Source organism: Neolamprologus brichardi, chromosome 5 (assembly GCF_056152115.1).
Source record: "Neolamprologus brichardi isolate AB-2024 chromosome 5, ASM5615211v1, whole genome shotgun sequence".
In the NCBI taxonomy this organism is placed as follows: Eukaryota; Metazoa; Chordata; class Actinopteri; order Cichliformes; family Cichlidae; genus Neolamprologus; species Neolamprologus brichardi.
Window position 1 is genome coordinate 4,135,565 of NC_142108.1, and position 26,916 is coordinate 4,162,480.

At 40.0% G+C, this 26,916-nt stretch overlaps 1 protein-coding gene across 2 annotated transcripts in view; it reads right to left on the reverse strand.

Moving 5' to 3' along the window:
* cntn4 (contactin 4) overlaps nt 1-8,213 on the reverse strand; it is a 191,719-nt gene extending 183,506 nt beyond the window's left edge. For both annotated transcript variants that reach the window (XM_087840514.1, XM_087840512.1), the window contains exon 1: nt 7,776-8,213. The gene's annotated coding sequence lies outside the window, so the exon portion shown is untranslated. The remainder of the gene's footprint in view (nt 1-7,775) is intronic.
* Nucleotides 8,214-26,916: the final 18,703 nt, after the last annotated feature.

Sequence of the window (26,916 nt, forward strand, 5' to 3'; positions counted from 1 at the left end):
GGGTGAAAGATATATCTAAAATCATGTCTCAAAGAATTTAAAGAGAATATGAATACATCAAAATATTCTTTTTCTTACTTACTTTCTTTCTTTGTCTTTCTTCCCCCTTAATGTCCTTGGTATATATAAATGACGCAGCTGACTGCACTTTGATACAGTGACTAAATAATCTAATTTATCTGAATCACAGACATCTGGTCTGATGAACAAACAGTGCTTTTCTGGAATGCCTAATTATTTCATTTGAGAGGTAGATGAGATTTTGAATACCTGCACTTTGCAACATCTGCAGTTCTCTCCAAATTTAGCTGCTCCAGATGAAAATTACATTTTGTTTTTCTTAGAAGTGAGAGTGCTCATTAGGGCACCGTTTCCTCTTACAAGTTTGGAAAATTACTTAAGAAACTTAAATGAGCCACAAAATGAAAGTAATGATAATGAATTAAGATGACACATCACAGTTTCCTTATTTAACAATTGGAAAACATCCATATCTATGAAATAGTTGCCACATTAACATTATGTTCAATATCTGTTTTGTTGCAAGAAATTCATTTGAAATACTTCTCTGTGCGTGCGGGTGAAAGAGTGTTGTTATGTAACCCTGACTGATTAGGTTGATTCAGAAACATTCATATTCATGTAAAACCAAACAAACAATGGATTCTGGCACCAAAATGTTTTTCTTTGTAAGCATTCTTCAGTAGCTTTTTGGCACCATTATGTTTCCAGGATCTTCAACTTACAATACAAAGAGCCTTGACATGACTGTGTTGTAATTTGTCGCTACATAAACAACTTTTAACTGAATAACACAAGCAGGGTGTCCTTGGGTTCGTATTTGGAGTAAGTTGTATTATCTTACTAGCAGACACACAGTACATATTTATATTTTCTGTTAGTATTGTATGTTATAGCAGCGGTCTCCAATCTTTTTTGCGCCACGGACCAGTTTATGTTGGACCGGCCTTTAAGGTGTCGCAGATAAATACAACAAAATAAAACCAGTATTGGTGCAAAGAAAAAAAAGAAGATTTATTCATGGGAAAGAGTTAACGATAAGAACGCAAAAAATAAAAAATAACCATAAAAACGCTGAAAACGATAAATTTCACACCCGAGCCTCAACTCTTGCGGCCTGGTACTAAACGACTCGTGGACCGGTACCGGTCCATGGCCCGGGAGTTGGGGACCGCTGTGTTATAGTATGTATACAGTATGTGACCACTAAAAAAACTCAATATGAAATATATGAAAGGCACAACTAATAAGTGCACCTGTATGAGAATCATTAAGCTGTTCCAACTGTGCAACGTGGTATTGAAAAGACATGGATGGAAACAGGATGACTTCACCAGACGTATAAACAGCATCGATATTTGGTTAATAAGTAGAAGGTGAAAAGCAATCATCTTGAGTGCTTGAGAAGATGTCTAAAGTGTCCTTTGTGTCTAATTTCAAGGTTAAGAAGAGAAAAGACACAGTTCTTCCCAAACATCTCATAAGTATTCGGCCGTCTGGTAACCATTCATAACCAAAAACTGTCACACAAAGGCTCGGCTTTACTTTGGAACCACATTCAAACATATTCTAGCCTTGATGGTTGGGCATCATTTAGACATCTTTTAGAGCTCTGATCAAAAGAAAACTGCTCAATGGATTAACAGAAATTAGTAAATGGTTGGAATAAGGCTGAATTCAAGCCTTTGTTACATCCTTAAAAGAAGCTTTTTCACTTTTAACTTTTCGGCCATAACAGGACGTGTTTTTAAAAGCCCGAACAGATTAAGCCTAGAAAACAATGTCCGTTGATGCCTGGTGCTTGGAAGGTTTTAATCAAACGTAACAATGTTATTAATATATCTTAATATATTTTAAATATATTTATACTTCTTCTCTTATTCTCAGTGAGTTCGCAATGTCCAAAATAACCCTCCACACTTTTGCTCCTGGTTTCAAACTAGTTTACCAGCATTGAACTAGAATAAGAGTGAAAAACCACCAAAATTATGAAATACTTGAAGCAATTTCCTGTTACACTTTCTGAAGTTTAAATTCACTAGCAGGTTAGATGATAGTTAAAACTGACTAGAAATGATAAGACTGATGTTTAGTCTCCAAAATGGGCACGCAGCAAACACACAAAGGACTTTCTGATAAACTCCAGCTGTATCCGTCTACATCAGGCATCAAACTCCATCCAAAGTTTGTTATAGAGTCTGTTAAACCATTTTAAGTGTTGAGCTCAAGTTCAGACCCATTCAAGGTTAATCCAGAGCTCCAAATTCTGCAACGGTGCTCAACAACAGCACAGCTCATAATAATAAAACTCAGCTTTGTGTCAGATTTGTGCGCTTCATCTCAAACCTTCAGACTGTTGGAATATACACAACAGATGTTTACCTATTTAATGAAAATGTCGAATTTTGATGCCAGAATTTCTAAAACAAGCTGTGGATTTCAGAATCTCACTGTGTTCTGTGCTGTTTTTTTTTTTAATAAGAAATAAATAAATAAAAGCTAAAACACCTTACTCACAGTGAATAACAGAGCCTTGATATTTTTCCCTCATTTAGAACTGTTATCCCATTTTTATCTCAAAAAGCTGTTATTCTTTTGATATAATCAAGAGATGCTGAGATGTTGCAGAGTGTGATGGTTTATCATGGAGATTATAAACAAATCTAATGGCTTATTTGTCTTATATGGCATTTTATGTAAATTATATGAATTTATGTTACTGTGTATAACTGCTATTTGAAAGATCTTGTGTAACTCAAGCCGTGGTATAATAACACATGAAAATACACTTTTTCACAGGGGAGCGATTGAGCTAAGAGACCAGGTTTCCTTGCATAAATTTTAAAGGGATGTTAAAAAAAAATATGAGAATGTTTACAAAAACGCTACATGTAAGTCCTGCAGTTTAAGATAGGCCACTTGGTTTCTGTCAGTGTGTTTCTGTCCACAAAACTGTGAAAAAAAATCAATGGATCGATAAAAAGGGACACATTGTTTCGGGTATATTTGTTGCATTCTTTTGAGTCGTACCAGCCGCTCTATTCAATCCTTTAATGTCGATTCAAACAAAATAACAACACCCCGTGGGGAGCGCAGTTCTTATCAAGCGCTTACACTAAATCAGCGAGCACCGCTGTCTCTCACACAACAGCCACACCCAGAGGAGCGCAATGTTACCTCTGAGAATGTGCTTGTGCGGCTCTTTACTGAAAAGCACACGCACGTTCAAACGAGGTGTAGCATCAAGAAGAATCGCAAATCTGGCCTCGTCCCAAGAATACTTGGAAAGGAAATGTTTGCGGGCCTTATATAAGTATGTTTAATAATGCAACATTCCCAGCGCTCAGATCTCCTCCACCCCCCCCGCCGAAGTTGGTTGCTGTGTGGCGTTGCTCTTATTAAGCACTCAATTAAAGCCATTCCCAAGGAGAGGCAGTGCGCAACAATGTTTGAACTAGGAAACAGTCTGTGAAGAGTCACCCCAGAGGAGTGCGGTGCCTTGAAACCGGAGGCCTAGAAGTGACAGATCATCATAAAGCATAGCCAAACCAGGGAAATTATTCTAATATGATTGGATTACAAATAGGGCATTTTACAGAACCAATGAGACCGAATAAATAGAGCTGGAGCATAAGCTGTGTCACTTAGCCTTCTTTCAAGATTTTGTCAAATGAAAGTGTTAGGAACGAACACAGAGACGTTAATGAAGAGCTCTGCTATATGCTCAATTGTACTTAGTCCTGACAATGCACAGAAGTGTGCGCGCAGTTGTACAAAGGGGACGTATTTTGTTGTGTAAATCAGACTTATTCATGAACTCGCTTTGGCTAAATTATGCAACAATTTTTTATCAGCAGCAGATGGATGATTTTATATGTAAGTCCACGCAGATGAAAGATTTGTTTCAATGAAACCAGCTTGTGGTGTGCAGGAAAAACATCAAACTGAAGGCAACTCATTTGGAGACACTGCTTTTGAGGTGCCTTTTTGTTTTGGCAGTAATTGTATTTTTCAGCAGCTATTCCAAACAGCGAGAACAAAATGCACAAAACTGTACGCTAGCCTCACTGTGAGGTCCTTGCATCGCTTTCCCTTTCATTCTGTGCTGACTCCATAAAGCGCTTTCACTTTCACACACTGAAAACAGAATTCATCTTTTCAGTATCCGCCCGATGGTGCGCTGACATTCCTGGAGTACAGCCTAATCACAACTATCGTACCTTTTTAAGAGTTTGGCTGAGGAATAAACATGTAATTTTCCAGGATGCTGCTTGGCAGGCGAGATTTTTTTATTATTATTTTTCCCCAACACTCGCAGCACCTTTGTCAAACAACTCTATTATTCCAAACAAGTAATGCATGGCATACATAAAACCGCACCACACTCTGGTAAAGTAGTATCAGGGGCTTGCAGCTTCCTCATCCATTATGGTGCTGTGGAGAAAAATCTCACGGTGCTGTTTGCTTTGAAAATCCAGCAGAGTGAAGCTGAAAAGCAGCCATGCTAAACAACTGACACCAGGCGTGTGTTTTTATTTACTGTTTGTTACTGAGCATACGTGTGATCAGCAGAGTGGGTGCAAATAGCTATGACAAATATTACAGCGTGTATTAGAAAGCTTATAAAAAGGGACACGAGAGATCAAACGGCAGATACTAAACAGCCGTAATTCTCGACATGGAAACGTCAGGACACCGTAAGGTTTACAGCTTCAGCTGACAATTAGGAAATATATTAAAATCTACTCTATGAAATGTAAGAAAGAACTGAAACAGAAGCAAATTTTTGGTTTACAGAAAATGAAACAAGTTATTTTTCTCATTGCAAAAAAAAATTGTATCATTCAGAATTTCCGACTTCTTCGATTTCTTTTCTTATATTCAGTAAATTGATTATAGTTTCACGTTTGATTGTTGGGAGAACAAAACAACTAAAAATATCCGATTGACCCTGAAAATGTGATGTTTTTTTTCCTTCCTTTTGTCTGTTTTCAAATTACTTAAAAAAAAAAAAATGATTCAACACCTGCAATACAAACAAAAACATACAAACAAATTAAACTGACTTTGCAATAAATCAACGTGTATGCTCTCCACACTGGAGACGTGGAAACCTGAGAATTTTCTGCATTTTTACATATATATGGTAATAATTACCATTAGTTGTCATAGTTAAAGCTAAACTAAATAGTAAAACTAGATTTATTTTAGTGAACCAAAATAAAAAATAAAAACTGGACCTTGGAGAAAAAATGAACTTGGAAAACAGGCTAAAATAAAATAATAAAGAAAATATCTGAAGCCTTGGTATTTGTTAATTGGGTTAAATTAGTTATCAAAAACTGCCTGATGAGGGTTTGATGGATGTTTTTATTGCGCTTGCAAATCAACTGCTTAAAAAATGTCCTGTTAATGTTTTAATATCTGCACTGATTTTCCAACTCTTGCTTCTGACATTTGCCATAAATTAAATAATAAGTAATAATAATCAATACTTACTTACTTAACTTGTACAAACTAAACTAAAACTATAAAAACTAATCAGAAACGAGCAAACCAACTCTGGAAATGAACTGAAATGACAAATAATTAACAACAAAATTTCAAAATGAAACAAAAACTAGCAACTTAAAAAAAGCTATAATAACGGTACAGCTAACTCCCTCTTCTCTGTGTTTTAGCCCATCAAACACCTCGAAACATAAAGGAAGGGGAACATCCCGTGGCCAGGAGAAGAAGTGGCTTGGAAAATACATCTGCAGAACTTCACGGTCATTAACAGCCATACGTCACTGCAGATTACACAGCAAACTGTAGGAGCGAGCAACAAGTCTCATTATGCGCAGCCTCACCAACTCCCACCCAGCTTCTGCCTCTCACAGCTACAGCTGTAATGTTTGTACTTTCAAGATGTCCTGTGACATATCTGCACACATTCACACTCACGCATTCTCTTTATGTTCTGTTCCGTTCCTTCGGCTAGCTTTCCCAAAGAGGCATGAAATAAAAATGACCTTGATGACACATTTCTGCGATACTTTCCCGAGGAAACCATGCAATGAAATTTTTATGCCAGGCCTCTAAATGCACCTATCCCGGGGTATTTTTAATGTCACTTCTGCGCCCTGGCAGTTCTGACAGCCTTGTTGGTTTTCATGCCGCCGCCAACCATTAAAGTGCTGTTTTTTCTTTTTTCAGTGCGGGCCTGCATCTGGACTGCCTTGGCCGCATCAGGCAGGCAGGGAAATATCAGTCAAGCGCAGCGATTATCATTAACATTTGTGTGTCATGAGCTGAAGCAGATTGTGCTTCGGTTTGCCTCTGTATAATTATGCGTCTTTGTATGAAAAGTTTTAGGCCATTTGGTAGTTAAATTACATGCACAATCTTTTTTAACACTCTTAAATATTTATGCTTGGATTCTCAGGAGAGTCTCTGTTCTCCGTTTTGAGGTTCCGAGGCGATACCGTGCAACGCTGTTCAAGAAATAAGACTGAGCTGAGGAATAATCCCCGATCCTCAACCCTTTTGAAAGGGAAGTATTTCTCCTTTTTCTCACTGCTGACCTTTAGAATAAGTTCAGCGCTTGTCAAGGTGGATGACAAGCCTGTGCAACAGATTACACACAGAGAGTCACTGGAGCTGCTCAGTCAGACATAAAAACCTAATGCTGAATGAACAATGTAGGTAGGCACGCCAGCCGATTGATGCTCATGTGCAGCACATGGTCTTGCCCTGCCTGGTGTTAACATTATATTGACACATTTCCTCCTCCTGGTGCCTGAATTCATTTCAGGTTCTTTCTCTGAGGATGGAAAACTCTAACAGAATCCCGTTCAGTTATCATTTGGAAGAGCAGTTTCGGTTTGGCATGTCAGATGTGCTGAAAACGCACAGATGTCCACATCTATTAAACATATTAAACTGGGTTTAAATGGCATTTACTGGCCATTGTAGACTCCAGGCCCTGCACAGGCTGCCCACATACAGCTTATGTAGTGCCTGGCAGATGCACTGATTGAAACCATTAGTGATACAGTGACATAAAGGCTGATTCACGACATGATGAGACAACAAAGTGGCCACATGACAGGGACTAGAATGAAAACATCTTTGTTCCTGGTCACTTCAGTGGAAATCATCAAACGGTGCGTAAATTAAAGTGGGTGTTTCCGCCCCCTTAAAATACCTGTGGTATTCAAAGGTGATTCTAAAAAAACGTCTCCTTTTCCTTAATTTTGCTGTGTACAGGACTTAGACGGATTCCTGGGGGCCTCCGTAGGTGGTCAGCAGCAGCAACGGCAGCGGAGGCGGCGGCGTAATCAGCCCCAAATCCGCAGGGATTATTGAAGGGAGGGTCAACGCTGGAGGATTACTAAACATCTGCACCGATCAGAGAGACGCTCACACACACACACGCGCGCAGATTACTTTCGCTTCCACCATGATAGTCCCACAACAAAGTAGACAGGCAAATGAGATCAGCAGAGGGTGAAATTCAGAGAAGGCAATCCCGCCCCGCCGCATCCCGTAACACAGCGTCAGGGCTTTAATGTAATCTGGGAAAAGTTGGGATGCGGGAGCGGGAGCGGGATCTGTTTGTTTCTGAGCTCCCACTCACAGCTCGGGAGCTCAGCAGCTGGGCTGCTGGAGGTTTAACTTGACAAATGCTGAAGTAACCAAGTGAAAAAGAACACACTACTACTTGTACTACTACTACAACTGCTCCCACGCTTATTAACCGCACATCTTACCTTTCCTCGCAGAAGTGATATCTCCAAAGAATTCACGGCCGCAGATTAATCCGTATTTTGTCACTAAACAAAACTGTGCGTACACACATCACTGTCAAGTCTCGGCGACGCTCCCGGCCAAAAATAGATAGCCTCCCCGTCTGAGTTGTGCGCAAAAGACGCTGCTCCCTTCTTTTGTGTTATCACTGCGCTCTTCTCGTCTGTGCGGCACTACTGTGTCTCCATCCCTGCCTCCCTGCCCCTCTCTCTCTCTGTCTCCCTGTGTCTCTGAGCGTCAGTAGCACGAGTAGCTGACGGTGTGGCGTCTCGCGGGTTGCATATTGGAAAGTGGAAAAGCCTCTGTGTGCTGCTCGCTCACTCCGATGCGTCAAGTCTCCCCTCCCTCCCTGCCTGTACTCGAACCGTGCTGGAGCGGAGCGGAGCGGGACGCACGCACACGCGGCGGAGTGGAAAGCCAGAGAAGGAAGAGGAGAGAGAGAGAGAGAGAGAGAGAGAGAGAGAGAGAGAGACAGAGACAGAGAGGGAAAGAGAGAGCGCTGTCTTGTCTGTCTCCCCTACCGACCAGCCTCCTCACTGCTTCGGCCATTCAAGTGGAACAGACACCGACCGTCCTCCTCCTCCCCTTACTACTACTACTTTTTCCTCACCTTCTCCCGCTCTCTTCCTCCTGCTGGGATGTCCATGGAGTCTGGCTAAATACACCAAAAAGGGATGTTTGTTAATGGCTTGTTATACTCTGGTAAACAGCCCGTGTAATATTTGTTAGAAGCAGTAAACCAAGAAATTTTTGTAACTTTCTTTAAAGTATTGTCTAAATGTTCATAAATGTTATTATTTGGTGTGTGTTCGTGTGTGGTGGTCTCATTAAATCCTACATTTGCTGCAAGTGATGTCATTCGAGTCTGTAGGGTTGAGGGAAAACAATGGCACAGGGCTAATGGTGTAATGGTGTGAAAGAAGGGATCTTTTCAGACTTTATTGACGTTTTTTCAGGTTGAAGGTTACATTAGTGTTCATGTGTATGACCATGCAGTGACATTACTTATCCATGTTGCAACATTCAATAAATACAATAATTCAATAAATACATTCCCACAGGAGATTTATTGCTTTTTGCATTATATATTTAATAAAAACCCCAGAACATATTATTACATCTTCCCACAGTCTAGAGTCACTCAGGCTAGACTAACACTAACACACTGATCAACACTAAAACAATTTTGTCTTGAAACATGACTGCTTTTATGGGAGGCCAGACGACTGAGCCTGCTTAGATTCTATCTGGGATGGTGTTTTAGTCTGAAAGAGCAGAAACACAGACTTCATGACGAAAGAAATGATAACATATTCCACCTCATTTGCTTCCTGGTTCTGTCTTATCAATCACAAAAATCAAGCCAAGACTTCATAACCCATGTAGCATATTATTATTATTTTGTATTATACTATCATGCTCTATTATGGACTTTAATCTGAACTATAGTCATGATCTTTTGCACACAAATCTTTAGCATCTATCACTAGTAAGAGTTTTAGAACAATTTCTTGTGAAATGTTCACTTTATTAGGAACACTTGCTGTTCATTAGTTGAAACACAGCCGGACAACGATTTAGGTATGTATGCATGTTCAAGAAAACCTGCTGAAATTCAAACTCTGAGTATTTCAGAAACTGCTTATCTACTGGGAATTTCTTGCACAAACATCTCTGGTGTTTGCAGAGACTGTTCTGAAAAGGAGAAAATATCCAGTGAACAGCAGTTATCTGGGTGAAAGTGTGCCGATGCCAGAGGTCAGGCCAGACTGCCTCAACGTGATAGGAAGCCAACGAAAGTATCCAGAAGAGCATCCCTGAACACACAGCGCACTATTCTTTGAAACATTTCATGCCCTCTAATTTTGATGAGCTTATGTGAATTGTAGCTCCAGTTTCTTGTTCTTAGCTGACATGAGTGGCACTCAGTGTGGTTTTTGCTGGTGCAGTCAGAGATGCTCTTCTGTATACCTTGACTCTATTGAGTGGTCATTTGAATAACTGCTGGCTTCAGTGAGAGGAAAGCTTGTTGCCCGCTGGAAAAGAGCCAGAGATAATAATAATAATAACTAATGGGGTATTAATGTACTTTCTCAATATAGGGAACTTTACTGCTACCAACGCACGTCTCATTTTTGGCCTTGATATTGCAGCAGTTATTGCTGCATAGTGAAGGTACGGCATGAGATTTCGCAATACCAGCGACAACAAAACGTCTTTCAACTCTTCAATTTTTGACTTCAGGTTCTTTTCAACATACTGTGGCTTCTGTGGCAGGAATTTCACAGCCGGCACAGTGGGGTTCAAAGTGAAATGGCTAAGGAACAGAGAAAAGTGAGGGCTGACAACATTGACTTTGGACAGCATCCTGAAAATAATCAGATCTTGGATGGAGATGAGACGTGCAAAGTCTTAATAGCAGCTAATTTTTTCATTTTGATGTTTTGAATTGGTTTGATAGTTTGAACGTGTTGTTTGTTTTGGTTCCATTTATTTACGTTAATAAACTTTAAAAACACATTTTCTTAAACTTCAATCAAATTGTTAGAATTTCACTACCATGCACAGACCCACCAGTTTTCACTGTGATCTCAAGAACTACAGTGGGGCAAAAAAGTATTTAGTCAGCCACCGATTGTGCAAGTTCCCCCACTTAAAATGATGACAGAGGTCAGTAATTTGCACCAGAGGTACACTTCAACTGTGAGAGACAGAATGTGAAAAAAAAATCCATGAATTCACATGGTAGGATTTGTAAAGAATTTATTCGTAAATCAGGGTGGAAAATAAGTATTTGGTCAATAACAAAAATACAACTCAATACTTTGTAACATAACCTTTGTTGGCAATAACAGAGGTCAAACGTTTACTATAGGTCTTTACCAGGTTTGCACACACAGTAGCTGGTATTTTGGCCCATTCCTCCATGCAGATCTTCTCAGGAGCAGTGATGTTTTGGGGCTGTCGCCGAGCAACACGGACTTTCAACTCCCGCCACAGATTTTCTATGGGGTTGAGGTCTGGAGACTGGCTAGGCCACTCCAGGACTTTCAAATGCTTCTTACGGAGCCACTCCTTTGTTGCCCGGGCGGTGTGTTTTGGATCATTGTCATGTTGGAAGACCCAGCCTCGTTTCATCTTCAAAGTTCTCACTGATGGAAGGAGGTTTTGGCTCAAAATCTCACGATACTTGGCCCCATTCATTCTGTCCTTAACACGGATCAGTCGTCCTGTCCCCTTGGCAGAAAAACAGCCCCATAGCATGATGTTTCCACCCCCATGCTTCACAGTAGGTATGGTGTTCTTGGGATGCAACTCAGTATTCTTCTTCCTCCAAACACGACGAGTTGAGTTTATACCAAAAAGTTCTACTTTGGTTTCATCTGACCACATGACATTCTCCCAATCCTCTGCTGTATCATCCATGTGCTCTCTGGCAAACTTCAGACGGGCCTGGACATGCACTGGCTTCAGCAGCGGAACACGTCTGGCACTGCGGGATTTGATTCCCTGCCGTTGTAGTGTGTTACTGATGGTGACCTTTGTTACTTTGGTCCCAGCTCTCTGCAGGTCATTCACCAGGTCCCCCCGTGTGGTTCTGGGATCTTTGCTCACCGTTCTCATGATCATTTTGACCCCACGGGATGAGATCTTGCGTGGAGCCCCAGATCGAGGGAGATTATCAGTGGTCTTGTATGTCTTCCATTTTCTGATGATTGCTCCCACAGTTGATTTTTTCACACCAAGCTGCTTGCCTATTGTAGATTCACTCTTCCCAGTCTGGTGCAGGTCTACAATTCTTTTCCTGGTGTCCTTCGAAAGCTCTTTGGTCTTGGCCATGGCGGAGTTTGGAGTCTGACTGGTTGAGGCTATGGACAGGTGTCTTTTATACAGATGATGAGGTCAAACAGGTGCCATTCATACAGGTAACGAGTGGGGGACAGAAAAGCTTCTTACAGAAGACGTTACAGGTCTGTGAGAGCCAGGGATTTTCCTTGTTTGAGGTGACCAAATACTTATTTTCCACCCTGATTTACGAATAAATTCTTTACAAATCCTACCATGTGAATTCATGGATTTTTTTTTCACATTCTGTCTCTCACAGTTGAAGTGTACCTCTGGTGCAAATTACTGACCTCTGTCATCATTTTAAGTGGGGGAACTTGCACAATCGGTGGCTGACTAAATACTTTTTTGCCCCACTGTATGCTTGAACACAACTGCTTTTAGTGGCAGACCTACACAAATTCATGCATTTGATGATACATTAGATATAGACACAAACACACACAAACAAACACACACGACTCACAAAGTTGAATGGTGACATGGTGAGAGGTGTTGGCAAAGGAAATAAGGGAAGTACACAATCGAGTCCGAGAGTACACAAGGAGCTTGAGGCCTGGTCACCACCATAGGTAGCTGACGGACAAGTGAGTGGAGATGGCCAGGTGGTAATTGGTGCACTTAGTGCATTGCTATGGCATTTCATGTATGACTGCCTGCTGGCATCTTGCTCCCTGTTTTTATGTGTTGGGCTTTCTGAGGGGCATTTTTGCCTGCTATGGCTCTGCTGATCTTGTGCTTAGAGCTTGCTCCTGTGCAGCCATGACCAGTGCATATGTGCAGTCTGTCAGTCCAGCTTTGTCCAGCCATTGGTAGGGTAGATATCAGCCATAGCTTCTATCTGCCTGTGGACATGGTGTGCAGGGGCCTGTCTTCTTGGTGCTCTTTGTTTTTAGGTGTTTGCTGCCTGAGGTATTCACCTAGCACATGGTCATTTGTGGCCATCTTCTTTTGTGGACCTTCTTGCTGTGAATATCAATGTGAAACACTGTGCTAAGCTACCTATAGGCTACAATTCCACATAAACACAAGCCCCTATCCTAATGAGGACGCACATATGATCTTTCTCTTTGTATTTATTTATAAACAATAAGCTGACAACACAAAGCAAAGCTACTTTAAAAACATTAACAGGTAGAGACAGAGGCTGCAGCCTGACTGCTCAGCTGTTTGTTACCTGTTGAAGATCAGAGTGTGGCTTCTGGGCTGGGTTTGCATTTGCTGAGCATTAAAATCTGTCTGCAGTCTTGTTTAGGTTGGCGTTAGCATGCTGTCTGTGCAGATGCTTGCAAAGAGCTAAAGTCGTGTTAGCAGCATATGCAGTTGTTTCTGTCATGAATGCAACTTGCACATGAATAAGAATAAATATCCATATCCATGCTGCAGACTGTGCCACTATTTTCCTCCTCCAGCACATGAACTGAAGTCAGCTGATTGAAGTGCAAGTGGAACTGATAAGCAGGATCAATAGGCAAGCAGACCAGCAGTTCCAGAGAAATTAACTACTGGGAACCGATTCCCTTCACACACACACACACACACACACACACACACACACACACACACACACACAGTGTCTGTCATATATATGTATATCTATATAGCTATATGTATATGTATATATATATATATATATATATATATATATATATATATATATTATAAAATCAGTGTTGGGAAGGTTACTTTTAAAATGTATTCCATTACAGAATACAGAATACATGTCCCAAAACGTATTCTGTAAAGTATTCCGTCAAAGCTGTCTATTCTCCTCTAGCATCACTTTCATCCATAGAACGGCTGCTCACCAGATATTTTCTCTTTCTCTGTAAATGGTCATGTAGAATACTTAGACCAGCAACAAATCACCTTTCTTCGCCATTCTGATACTCGGTTTGACCATCAGGCGGCCATCTTTACCGTGTCCATGTGCAGTTCTACACAAATTGCTGGTTTGTGATTGACTTATAACATGCAGTTTTACAAGTGTATCTAATGAAGAGACTGGTGAGGGGCTTTTTTATGATCAATAAATGTGGGATGAAAAGGATAAATGCCAATCAACACCAGTTTGTGTGCCATTGTCTGTTAATGCATTAACATTGTTTCGTCCTGGTTAGAGTACCATACAAAATAGTTCCTAATGAGCAATTTTTGTTCCCCTATGTTAACTGTGCAGTTGCTCTGGTGGTTGTTTAATTAATTAATTAATTTGTTAGTGATGTTGTGACACCATGGGTGCAGTGGGCAGTGTTGGGAAGGTTACTTTTAAAATGTATTCCATTACAGATTACAGAATACATGCCCTAAAATGTATTCTGTAACGTATTCCGTTACGTTACTCAATGAGAGTAACGTATTCTGAATACTTTGGATTACTTAATATATTATCATGCTGTTTACAACTACATGAATGTACTATTGCTGTGATTTATTACTGTTACTGAAGGTCCGCGGCTCCGAACCGTAGTAAAGGGACCTCTGACTAATACGGTGGGTTCCGTGTCGGAAACTAGCTTTACTTTGTTGTCTGGGTCAACTTTGCTAGCGAGAGACAGAGAGAGGCATTGAAAGGCTGCTTCAACGGAACTTATTGTTTTTGGAGGAAAACACGAACATGGTGTACAGTCAGTGTTGGAGAGTAACGGAATACATGTACCGCCGTTACGTATTTAAAATACAAAATATGAGTAACTGTATTCCGTTACAGTTACCGTTTAAAAAGGTGGTATTTAGAATACAGTTACTTTGTTGAAATAAATGGATTACACGGAGGTACTTCCCTGTTTCATATTATGGCGGGTCAGGACTGTTTGGGTTTTGTTTGACAGCTACGTTCTGTTGTTCCAGGTGGCAGCGTTACGGTTGCCATGGTTACAGGGTGCCGCTCTCTCTCTGCGTGTTTCCTGGGTGAGAGAGGCCTTTTTGTTGTTGTTGTGCTAAGCTAATAGGCAGAATGCTACAGGTATAGCTCTAAAGAATGTAGCATCATAGGCAGTGTAGTCCGTGCTGCAGGGAGAATGGACTGCCATACCCGTTATGTGTCTGTGAGCGAGGGAGGGAGAAAAAGGAAAAGTACGAGCTGTCATCGAGCAAAAACGGGAGCTGGAAGCATGTAAATATAATAATAACCACTGCAGCCAAGAAGAGTGCCTGACGAGCCCAGTTGTAAGTAAGCTATTAAAACTCGACTGTACACCATGTTCGTGTTTTCCTCCAAAAACAATAAGTTCTGTTGGAGCAGCCTTTCAACGCCTCTCTCTGTCTCTGGCAAGCAAAGTTGACCCAGACAACAAAGTAAAGCTAGTTTTCAGCTACGAGCCCGACACAGAACCCACCGCATTAGCCAGAGGTCCCTTTACTACGGTTCGGAGCCGCGGACCTTCAGTAACAGTAATAAATCACAGCAATAGTACATTCACGTAGTTGTAAACAGCATGACAATAGATTAAGTAATCCAAAGTATTCAGAATACGTTACTCTCATTGAGTAACGTAACGGAATATGTTACAGAATACATTTTGGGGCATGTATTCTGTAATCTGTAATGGAATACATTTTAAAAGTAACCTTCCCAACACGGTGTACAGTCGAGTTTTAATAGCTTACTTACAACTGGGCTCGTCAGGCACTCTTCTTGGCTGCAGTGGTTATTATTATATTTACATGCTTCCAGCTCCCGTTTTTGCTCGATGACAGCTCGTACTTTTCCTTTTTCTCCCTCCCTCGCTCACAGACACATAACGGGTATGGCAGTCCATTCTCCCTGCAGCACGGACTACACTGCCTATGATGCTACATTCTTTAGAGCTATACCGGTAGCATTCTGCCTATTAGCTTAGCACAACAACAACAGGCGCTCTCTCACCCAGGAAACACTGGAGCGAGAGGTCACCCTGTAACCATGGCAACCGTAACGCTGCCACCTGGAACAACAGAACGTAGCTGTCAAACAAAACCCAAACAGTCCTGACCCGCCACAATATGAAACAGGGAAGTACCGCCGTGTAATCCATTTATTTCAACAAAGTAACTGTATTCTAAATACCACCTTTTTAAACGGTAACTGTAACGGAATACAGTTACTCATATTTTGTATTTTAAATACGTAACGGAGGTACATGTATTCCGTCACTCCCCAACACTGTATATAATATATATATAGCTTGGGATTACCACTGGGACCACTGCTACCTTTACCTTCCACATATTTTTGAGCGTTTCTCTGAGCCCTTGGCACTTCTCCAGCTTCTCGTGTTTCTTCTTCATGATGTTGCTGTCATATATATATCATATATTATGACTGTACAAAGTATAAATAGGCTGATATAACCTCAATCTTAGGTGCCACAGGTACAATAAATCTGCAAAGTAATAACTTAAAACCACCCACTGATCCCATTATAGTCATTGAAGAACATACAGGAAGTGTAGTTTTTTTCACACATTCCCCCTGCCAATCAGTTATTACTCCCCCTCAAGAAATTCCTCCCCTATCATTTATGTTGTCCTCTGACAATTCACAGGAAAAAGGAAAAAAAAAAGCTTTCTTCAATTAAGCTGAATTGCCTGAAAATGATCAATATTTGCCACTGATATTGATAACCAGTGCAGGGAGTACGAGGTCAAGTGGTTCCATAACCCCCTCTGCATTCCCCATCTTAATCAATAAACTGGTTCTATGTACACCTGTAAATCTGGTGGTATTCACTATTTCTATTCTATACACACACAGAGTGTCACAAAGGTGCCGTGTGTGCCAACTGAACCACAGACATTTACATAATCACACAGCCTGTCAGAGCTAAAGAAGTGCAGTGTATCAGCAGGATATCTAAGTGTTGCTGAAGGAAAGTCTCACTGAGGTTTAGCTTAAGATGTGTCAAAAGCTTTAAAAGATGATACGCAGCATCTTTGACAGGTCGTCCCACACCGCATCATTTCTGCCTTAAATGGGGTTCAGAGTGAAGCTCTGACCATCCCTCAGCACAGAAATAATACAAGAGAAGTTGTTGTTTAAACTGGTCCCAAAATGCATCACAACACAGTCCATGCACAAAATTACAAATGCACATGAGCTAAAAAAAAAAAAAAAAAAAAAAAAGCAATAAAAAAACCACACAAACCTCATCTGGCAGCTCCATGCTTATTTCAGAGGTGTGACTTTGTAGGGACGTTGTCTCACTGTGCCATAATTTATCCCCCAAGGAAAGCGCATTTATAACGATTTCTCCTTCCTCATTTACTAGGCCCGTAATAAATATATTTATGGCTCCCTGGGTTTTTAGGCACCACATAGTGCCACAACACATTCTGCTAACAGTTTGGGGCTTTAAAGATTGTGCATTTATCTGAGAAGATTTGCAAATGTACAAAAAGTGAAAGCGTTGCACGACATCCCCGGCCTCTGCAGGGCACTGCAACAAAGACAAAAAACAAATTAAAAAACAAAAAACAATCCATAATCTCTTTGTATTATGATCAGAAAGATGTTGCTCATGCCTACCACCCTCTTTTTTGTATTTAAGACTTTGTCAGACACATGTATATTTCCGAAACGTATATGTGTGGAATAGGTTCATTGCTGCTTCTTTGCGACCACTAGGGAAAAATGGCTCGCTGCACTTGCAGTTCTCACCACTCGTCCAGAAAAGTTGGTTATTTTCTGCCCTCCAGCTTCCCTGGTGCATAATGAGCTCATTACAGAGGTCAATCACCCATCTTCATCCACCCATCATGGGTTTAAGCATGCCGACATTTGCTAGCCAGCACAAGGCACTGAGTGCAGTTAAACTGTTGGAAAAAGGTGTTTTATTTTTTTGGTCTTAAAACAAATCATTGGACAAACAAGGATTGGGGCAAGAGATCGGCAATATGAATACACTTTCACTGGAATCAGTCCTTTTTGAAACATTTCACTCAGGATCTGGATGTCATAAATAAAAGAAGCTGCTTTCGGCTGCTCCCTCATTCACAAAGGCTCGCCACAGCGGGTAGCTCCGCATGTTTCAGGGCAATTCGTAACAGCGGTTATATTCTAGAAATATCTTAGTTTCCACAAAAGTGATAAAATGTGTGACCGTTTATTGAATCACATGGCTACAGGCCAGTGAGGCTCTCTGCCCACAATTCTACATCTCGGGAATTACAATTGTTTTCTAATAGGATTTAAAGTTCTGTTAGAAGGTCCAGTGGTGGCTGCATTAAAGGGGGAGTCTCCTGGCAGAGAAGATGTTTGATCACCAACAATGAAACACAACACAAAACATGGAGTCAATGTGACTCAACTAACTTTGATTTAGTAAACAAGGAATTGATATTCATTCCATCTTTAATTATGATGGGGTGCCACATGTTACTAGGATATTTTGGTCTGAATATCTCAACAAGAATCACACAAGGCCTTTTCTATTCAATTCAATTCAATTCAATTCAATTCAATTCAATTCAATTTTATTTATATAGCGCCAAATCACAACAAAAGTCGCCTCAAGGCGCTTCATAGATACAGAGAAAAACCCAACAATCATATGACCCCCTATGAGCAAGCACTTTGGCGACAGTGGGAAGGAAAAACTCCCTTTTAACAGGAAGAAACCTCCGGCAGAACCAGGCTCAGGGAGGGGCGGCCATCTGCTGCGACCGGTTGGGGTGAGAGAAGGAAGACAGGATAAAAGACATGCTGTGGAAGAGATGCTGTCCATCCTCTTATCCTTATCGGGCGGGAGGGAAGCTTTGGGAAGAAACCAGAGTTCCTAGAGAGAACCCGTGCAAACGGCACAGAGAAAGGCCAAATGATGGGGTTGAACTCAGGATCTTCATGCTCTGAGGCAACAGTGTTAACCAGTGTGTTGACCAAGGGATTATCCCAATTTTCTAAGTTGTGCCTCCTAGAGTCCTGCATCCTGCCTGTGACCCGGTATGCTGCACTGAGCAATCATGTGGTTCCTAAAATGCATCTGAAGGTCAACAGACAGAGGAGAGAGCTTGTTGGAGTTTTAATCACCTGCAATATATGAAAGAGACACAGCTGGAATACACAAACCATGGCGGGAAGATGACACATTAAACAACTTTTTTGTTTACATGTTGTTTCACTTATTTGAGATGATTAAACTCCTTCACTATTACTGCGTGTGTAATTTTAAAAAAAGGCTGATATTGCCGCACTGTGCTGTGTTCTGAATTGAATTAAGTGTCTCTAAATATGGAAAAAACAACAATACAACAATTTCTGTATTATCTGGCGTCAAAAACACAGTAGCAGTTGGTTTAAAACGAAACAAATTATGATGCGACTGGGACAACTGTCATATTTAATTGAAGTAATTGTAAAATGCGAGGATGTTTAAATATCTTTTGCCTCGACTCTTCTGTCCTCGTGCCTCTCCCTCATCTCCAGTGGGAGGGCCAAACGAAGATGCAAGGAGAGCAATTTGGGAAATGAGAAAGGGAACGTTAAGAAACTCATCAAACTGTGCGTTTGAATTAACCTGAATCTGAACACAAATCTTCCAGTAAATCACTTCAGAGATTGCACAATTAAAATTATTTCCTATTGGCATAACCAAACCTGCCAAACTAATCTGTGTGTTTTCCCAGGAGAAGCTTTCACCACAGCCAGTTATTGGAGCAGTGGCAAAATTAACGGAGATAAAGGAGCTGACTCGTTGCCAGAGTCCTTTTGGTGATCATACATTGTCGTACTACATATGTCATTAAACACAATGATGAAGGCTTTGAAGAAGCCTTTAAGATATAAATTTGACTTCCTCGTAGTCAGAAACATATAGAAACAGAAACAGAAAATTCCAATTGCTGATGGAATTTTTCACATAAATGGCTCCAGAGGGACAAACACAAATTCTGCTGCTTGTACACACTTTTGACAGATTTTCACAGTTATCTGCTGCACTAAGCTGGAAGCCTGCAACACGGAAAAATATTGATGAATCAATACAATATTAGCAATCTCTATGTGTGCAGCATTTTGTAATCCTTAAAGTGTTTAACAGTGCACAGATCTATGATGGTTTTCCCACGGGAGGCCAACATGACCTTCAATCCAGGTGAAGCTTTCATGCTTCGTTAGCACAGTTGCATCGATAGGACTGTATTTCCTGTGCTTATTCTTTAACACTTAACTGTTGAACGAATGATTAGACTGAACTATTTAAATATTTGCTCATTTGAATCTTAGAATGATTCAGTGGTTTGTAGATCCACCGTTATCAGGAATAACCTAAATCTGTTGTTTTCTGTACAACTTTGTGAATCTCGCACATCATTTTCGAGGAATTTTGGCCCTTTATAACTTTGTAAAAGTAAAGGAATTGTGACATTGTGCTAACACATACCTGAATGACTTCATGTTGATGATCAAGTGCATTTGATTGCCTTCTTTCTATTAACCTTAAGCAGTAATCATAGAATCCTGTGAAAAAACCTTTCTCATAACTGTATATTTGACATCCATAATACCATCTGAGAATGCACGAAGCTGCTTTAATCAGATTACGAGAGAGGAGATAACTGATTACTGAGCCACTCTGTGCCATATGCCAGGGTTAATTGTACTGGCAAAAGACTGTCTTAATTATAGAATTACTGTTTTTATGCTTTTGTTATGTTGGCGTCTGTAAATATGAAAACACTTAAATTATGCAATGTTAATTGGAGCAACATGGTATGGAAAATGACAAGAAAAAAATGTAAATGTTTAGTTTAGGGCGCCGTGTGTGACACCACTAGGTGGCAAACAATGGACTATATAGACTTTTTAATATATGTATAGATATTAAAAAATGCATACACGCGTTTAAGCAGCTTGTGTCTTTCCGAGAGAAGACTCTGACCTGTCTATATTACCTGATACAGTTAATTCAGCTGTTGATTCACCATTTCTCATATCCTGTTATAATCCTTAATTATAATAAGAGGGATTTAAGAAAATACTTCTTTAAAAAAATCAATTCATGTGCTGGAACAGTGGTAATTGGTAATAATGTAAGGAAAAGAGTGAGCTGATTTGGTGGTTGAAAAGAAATGGCAGTTTTAACCAGAGAAATCTCCCAGCATGCTGAAGTCAATAAGCAGCGAATGAAACCCACTCACACTCTGGTTGGTCAGCAGACTAAAAACTCACCTCCTACTGTGCCCTGAAAGCATCACAGATTTGAACCTTACCCTGGATATTTACTTCACATCATCTCCTATTCCATCTATTCGGCGAGCGCCACGAAGCAGAAGAGCTATTAAGAAAATGTCTTACACTGTTTCCTTGCTGGGAGAAAAGAGGCATTGTGGCAGTATTGGATTGAGCTCTTAGCCGAGCCTGCTAATGACGGCTTTTTTCCCTTCTGTAAGATCTGTCTTCTCTCTAAAGGACAGCAAAGCCTCTGAACCAAGCCACGTTTGTTTACTCAATAATGAATGGACTTTTTCCTCCCACAATGTAAACGCCCAGTTTATCAAACGCCCGTTAGCTTCAGAACAAAAATCAAATATTGGATTAATCGCTTATTTTTCAGCACTGAATGATTGACTTCACGTGAAACAAATATTGTAATTTTATTTTTTCCTTTGCATGTTTAAGAACACTGTGAATCGCACTCTAATGATTCATCCCACTATGCTGTATTCTTAAGATTGATACAATTGCTTTTCACTTGACAGCCTAGAGTCACATAGATAGAACCAGATGACTGAAAATGGAATTTCTCTTTACCAGCTCTCTGATATCTCAGGTTATTTCCTCTCAGAGAACACAACCATTGTGTGTGAGAGCTAGCTGTGAATGAGAAAACTGACACAGAGGTTTCAAAGACACCTCCCTCCATGTCTCCCCTCCCTCCTCTGGCACCCAAGAACCACAGTGCAGCACATGATATAGAGCAGAGCTGTCATCCTCGGCGGCCTGGGTCTCATTACTCAGGGCATATTTATCCATCCGTGCTCAGGAAGTCTGCGTTTATCAGGCCTTTTTATCGATGGCCATAGGGGTCATTACTAGGGATGGACAGTATTTCCTGTGCAGTCATAATTAAGTCATAGCGCTGCAGTCATTCGTCAGTAAGCGAATAGTTTGACTGAAAGCTGTAAACACCCTTGCGGCAAGCTTTCCTCAATAGCATTTTGCAGAATTACAAGATCACTGGAGCCTCTTTGTCTTTTTTATGATGCTTTGTCAGTGGACTTGGTGCTAATTGACTAGTCTACATGCAGGCATATGTATTAGCATAGTCACACACGGTTGTGTGATTTGTGCAACCCTGGCATACATGTTGACAAAACCTCCACATATATTAAAATCAAGCTGTCATCTGGTAGACCCGAGTCATCATGTCTCCAACCCCAGGGGTTTGGATGAGAGTTATGGGAGTGCTAGCAGGTGGGAGAATTAGAGTGCACAGGTTGGCTTCTATTATAGTGAGGGCTCAGCATTTTAAAGCTAATTTCAGCGTTACTGTCAAGTTGATTTCTGAGTCTACAGCCTTGTGTTTTGACTGTTTAATATACACAACATGCGTACATGCAAACCTGAGGAGGCAAAACGATAGGGCACACAGACTCCTGTTATATGGTAAGAGTACTTGTGGTAAAATGCAAAATGGATCAGCACTTTTGACCTTGCTCTTAATGAATGTGGAAAAACAAAAAAAAAAGCATGAGAGAGAAGTGACAAAGTCACCAGAGACTCTCTCTTCAATTTGTGGCATAAGCAACGTGTAAATGCTGCTGCGAGACAATAAAGAGAAAAGACAGTTAAATCTCTATTCATCCCTTGATGGCGCAGAATAACCTTGTTTTATGGGCTGTGCCACAAAGCAGAAAATTAGTTCTTGAAAAAGTCATTAGCAACTTGCTTGTTTTATAGGGTGACATGCCCTCTTGTGACCAGTACTGTGCATTTTTCATCGTAGAAGCGTTTTTTCTTGTCATATACTTGAACACACAAGAAAGCTGTGAGTGGAAAATACTTACAGACATATGGTAAATTAGCTTGGCACTGGTCTGTGAAATTATTTACTGTAAGCATGTAGTTAAACACAAATATGCTGCTATTGTACATAAAAGAGAAAAGATGGATTTTATAGACTACAGAAATGATCGCGTGTAGAAGTGAAGCTGCTGATACTGACATCAGTGTGTTCACTATATGTAAGAGAAGATAATGATTTCCAATATGCAATTAATACTGTTATTAACAATAATGTATATTAGTACAAACCTACCCAGTGAGAATTGATGAAAAATGATAATAACAACAAAAGCAAAAAATAATATTTTGATAACTTATAACAATTATTCATTTAAGTAAATAATTTAGCTGCACCACAATTAAAATTCATTCAGCCTTTTTACAATACAATACAACTTTATTTATAGAGCACCTTTAAAAACCAAATATACCAAAGTGCTTCACATAAGACAGAAAATAAAACATAAATATTATGAATATTATAGGACCATTAACAAAGTACCAAGTATAACAGCCCATATGGAAAAGAAATAGTAAAAACATATATGATTTACTCATGAAAGTGGCCACTTTCTCATTACTTTCATATATTTTTTTTAGTAAGTATACAAAACATACAAGTTTCATTATATAATTTTTCAAGGGATCTTATATCTGTTTTCACTCTTGTATGCTTTTCATACAAGTTTCATACAAGACAGATAAAAACTTTATAAGATTTATATATATCTTTTCCATATGGGAAGTCAGTGTCACTAATACACAGGAATAGCATAAAGAGCATATCAAGTTTTTAGTTTCTGTGATCTTTTCTTCCTTTTCTAGTTAACTAAACTACCTTTTTTATTAAGTAAACAACACTTGTGAGTTCATTGTAGCAAGTTAGCTACTATTTGACCTACTGTTACCTTTCCATCAACTCAAAGCTGTCTATTCTCCTCTAGCATCACTTTCATCCATAGAACGGCTGCTCACCAGATATTTTCTCTTTCTCTGTAAATGGTCATGTAGAATACTTAGACCAGCAACAAATCACCTTTCTTCGCCATTCTGATACTCGGTTTGACCATCAGGCGGTCATCTTTACCGTGTCCATGTGCAGTTCTACACAAATTGCTGCTTTGTGATTGACTTATAACATGCAGTTTTACAAGTGTATCTAATGAAGAGACTGGTGAGGGGCTTTTTTATGATCAATAAATGTGGGATGAAAAGGATGAATTCCAATCAACACCAGTTTGTGTGCCATTGTCTGTTAATGCATTAACATTGTTTCGTCCTGGTTAGAGTACCATAAAAAATAGTTCCTAATGAGCAATTTTTGTTCCCCTATGTTAACTGTGCAGTTGCTCTGGTGGTTGTTTAATTAATTAATTAATTTGTTAGTGATGTTGTGACACCATGGGTGCAGTGGGCAGTGTTGGGAAGGTTACTTTTAAAATGTATTCCATTACAGAATACAGAATACATGCCCCAAAATGTATTCTTTAACGTATTCCGTTACGTTACTCAATGAGAGTAACGTATTCTGAATACTTTGGATTACTTAATATATTATCATGCTGTTTACAACTACGTGAATGCACTATTGCTGTGTGATTTATTACTATTACTGAAGGTCCGCGGCTCCGAACCGTAGTAACGGGACCTCTGACTAATACGGGTTCGTGTCGGGCTCGTAGCCGAAAACTAGCTTTACTTTATTGTCTGGGTCAACTTTGCTAGCGAGAGACAGAGAGAGGCGTTGAAAGGCTGCTCCAACGGAACTTATTGTTTCGGAGGAAAACACGAACACGGTGTACAGTCGAGTTTTAATAGCTTACTTACAACTGGGCTCGTCAGGCACTCTTCTTGGCTGCAGTGGTTATTATTATATTTACATGATTCCAGCTCCCGTTTTTGCTCGATGACAACTCGTACTTTTCGAGTCTTCTTTTTCTCCCTCCCTCGCTCACAGACACATAACGTGTATGGCAGTCCATTCTCCCTGCAGCACGGACTACACTGCCAATGATGCTACATTCTTTAGAGCTATGCATGTAGCATTCTGCCTATTAGCTTAGCACAACAACAACAAAAATGCCTCTCTCACCCAGGAAACACGCAGAGAGAGAGCGTTGCCCTGTAACCATGGCAACCGCAACGCTGCCGCCTGGAACCACAGAACGTAGCTGTCAAATAAAACCCAAACAGGCCTGACCCGCCACAGTATGAAACAGGGAAGTACCGCTGTGTAATCCATTTATTTCAACAAAGTAACTGTATTCTAAATACCACCTTTTTAAACGGTAACTGTAACGGAATACAGTTACTCATATTTTGTATTTTAAATACGTAACGGCGGTACATGTATTCTGTTACTCCCCAACACTGGCAGTGGGTTTCTGGCTGAGAGGTATCACAGTATGAGCACAGACAGAAGTGTGCCAAGTGATGCTCTACTCAATGCTAAAATAAAACCTGTGAAGCTAACCTCCAGCTGGTTCTCTCATGCTGAAGAGTGAGTCATTGCTTAACCTATATGTACATGTGAGATAAGATCTGACTAATGTCAGTATATCACAGTACTAATGTATAATAAATGAAATGTGTTAGTGTGCTTCTTGAAAAATTATGTTAAAAATGATGTCTCCTAATCATAGGAGATTTGAATTAAAGCTGCATTATGAAATAAAGCACTTCAGGTGGACTGCATTCAAAATGTAAAAGCTGCTTTTAATGAAAATATTTTAAATTGAAATTATCTGACTGATTTCAAAATGCAATTAATTGAAAAATATGCAAGCTGAATATAATGGCACAAAAAATATTTTAAAGAGCACACGTCAGAAGCTAATGTGTATTCTACTCTTCATAGTCTATTTCCTGTAATATTGTGTTTTAAAGTAGCTTCTGATATAAAACGAATTTCTAGAGTTTCTGCCTCTTGAAGTATTAAAAATTGTGACTTTCTAGATCATACTAGTAAAATAACCTGTTGTCAGAAGGCATGTTCCTGCAAGAAAAACAATAAGAAAAAACAACAACAGCAACAAGAAAAAAAAAAGCTACCTGAAAAACTCAAAATGCCAGCATATCTCTGTAAGATCCAGACAGGGAGCCGTTTTGTCAAAATAAGAAAACATGAAGTCAATGAATACATGACACCTTCAGAAGTACTGACACCCCTGGGTAAAACAGGAACTGCAGAATACTGCTGGAAAACAAGCCGTAACAGTTACTGAAGTTTGCTGCATAAACTGAACATGAGCTGCATGTAAGAAAAAAACTTAAAAGCCATTTAATGTCTTGGAGAATAAAAGGCACAGATGGAACAAGATCTGTGTGCAGTGTCATGTATTCTTCCAAATGAAAGAGCATTTTATCTTTAAAATAAAAAAGTATTAAGTATAGAGAGAACATGACCACCTGTGAAATCCCAGGTCATTGTTAATTGACTGTTAATGAACAGCGAGAGAACGAGCAGAGATATTACCCACAATTAGAAAGGCACTCATTCGGAGGTAGCACAGGTCAAAGTGCAGTTGATTAATTACTTCTGTCACATGCAAATGGAAGTTAAAGAAGAAAGTACACACATAAGGAATCAATGCATGCTGCGTAATTTTCTCCTTAGCTATTTCGAGGCAAACAGAAACACGATCTTAACGTTAACACTTTTGAATGCAGAGCTGAAGAAAATGACAGCAGCATATATCCCAGGTACAACTGCATTTCTCAGCGACTATAGAGATTTCTTTCCTTTCCTTACCATTCTGGAATAGATCATAAACAGAAGCCGAGTGTAAGAAGGCAGTGGGAGAAGGGTAGTGTTTTAAGGCATACCATCCCGTCACCCGCTAGTGACGTGCTGATCTTCATTTCCCTGCTCACTGTACCACATCCCATCTCATCATGCCTTTCCAGGTGCAGCCTTTTTTTTGCCATTCCCTGGTGTCAGCTGGGCCTGCTGAGCTCCTAGAGGACATGCTAACAAGGATATGTGGAGGGTACTCTGCTCTCACAGCACACAGTGCAGACATGTGATAATGTAGGTCCTAGTTAGATTTAAGATTGAGTTAAGCACAGTCACATACAGCACAGGTCACCCATAGCGTACTGTTGCTCTAGATTGACTAACCCACAGCGTTTCAGTGATTTTCTGACGATGTGCATGGGTATTCTATAAAAGATATAAACAGACTGCTATTATTGCTGTACTGCAAACAGTTTTTTTTATTGTGTAATGTGCTGTTTCAAGTAAGCATTGAATATTATATATTTTCTGAGAAAAAAAA